The sequence below is a fragment of the Carlito syrichta genome, unplaced genomic scaffold, assembly GCF_000164805.1.
Source record: "Carlito syrichta isolate Samal-C Ts95f unplaced genomic scaffold, Tarsius_syrichta-2.0.1 Scaffold308201, whole genome shotgun sequence".
Lineage (NCBI taxonomy): Eukaryota > Metazoa > Chordata > Mammalia > Primates > Tarsiidae > Carlito > Carlito syrichta.
The window spans coordinates 163995-165049 of NW_007252297.1; the positions used below are offsets into that span (position 1 = coordinate 163995).

Genomic DNA, 1055 nt, shown 5'->3' on the forward strand with positions numbered 1-1055 from the left:
CACTGAGGCAGGGAAGAGAAGGAGCTGAGGCTCAGTGCAGAAGGTGCCTGAGGCCGGCAGGCATTGAGGTCCTTTGGGTCTGACCAGGCAGTCCCAGCTCCGGCCCGGCCCCTGGCCCCTCCCCACTGCCGGCCAGAGTCACACATGTGTTTTCCTGTTTTCCATTTTGGTCCCCGTCACCCTCTGCCTCTTCTGCTCCTCAGAGTCAACAGCTGCTGCAGCACGAGCCATACCCTTGGTCCCCCTAACTAGCACCTTCCCCTCCCCCCAGAGCCTGCTGGTAGCCCCTCCTCCCTTCACCTGCCCAAAGGTCACGGGACAGGTAAGATGTGGGAGAGGAGGGACAATGGGCGAGAGGGGAAGTGCAGGAGGAGGATGGAAGAGTCTTGAAACTCGGCAGAACAGAGACCCAACAGCCTCTTGATTTCTTGTCCCAGCGCCAGTCCTCCCTGGGCAGGACACTCTACCCAGAGATCTCAGCCCTTACTTAATGGAAGCCCCGGTCGCAGGAGTAAACAATTTCTTTCTTGTTTCACTTTTTTTTTTTTTAAAGGGACTGTCTTAGACACCGCGAAATACAGAAAAACAAATGGAGAACTAGGAAGGGAGGAGCTGAGCTTCTAGCTTGGAGTGATGGGGCAATCTAGCCATACCAGAGTGTATCTGTTTTCTGTTTCTGTTGTTAGGGGAGGCAGCACATGGGGTCTCTGGGGGAGAAAGTGTTCTCCAGTAGTTCCCTGAGCTTGGCTGAGAAGCCAAGACCCTGAGCTCCGTGCTAGTTCCTAGAGGAAGTGTGTTTGGTGCTGCCATTCGAGGGTGAGGTCAAGGCCAGGGGCTCTGCTGGCTGCTTTGCCAGGCACTGCGTGCTGGGGGCCCTGCTGCCTGCTTCTCAGTCGGAGACGTCTTCCACAGGCTGGAGGGCGAGTGTGGTGTCCTGTAATCTTCACCAGGTCCTCAGACATGAGTGCACCTCAGACAGGATGCCAAGGGACGCTGTCATCCCATGGGGTTTCTCCTGTAAAGCCTGGGGTGGAAGAACCCCTTCAGGAACACCT

The 1055-nt window shown here is 56.4% G+C and overlaps 1 protein-coding gene across 1 annotated transcript in view; it reads left to right on the plus strand.

Moving 5' to 3' along the window:
- The first annotated feature begins 169 nt into the window (after positions 1-169).
- The window catches only part of SLC7A7 (solute carrier family 7 member 7), a 41373-nt gene continuing 40487 nt past the window's right edge, over positions 170-1055 (plus strand). Inside the window, exon 1 of the mRNA XM_008065278.2 lies at positions 170-322. The gene's annotated coding sequence lies outside the window, so the exon portion shown is untranslated. The remainder of the gene's footprint in view (positions 323-1055) is intronic.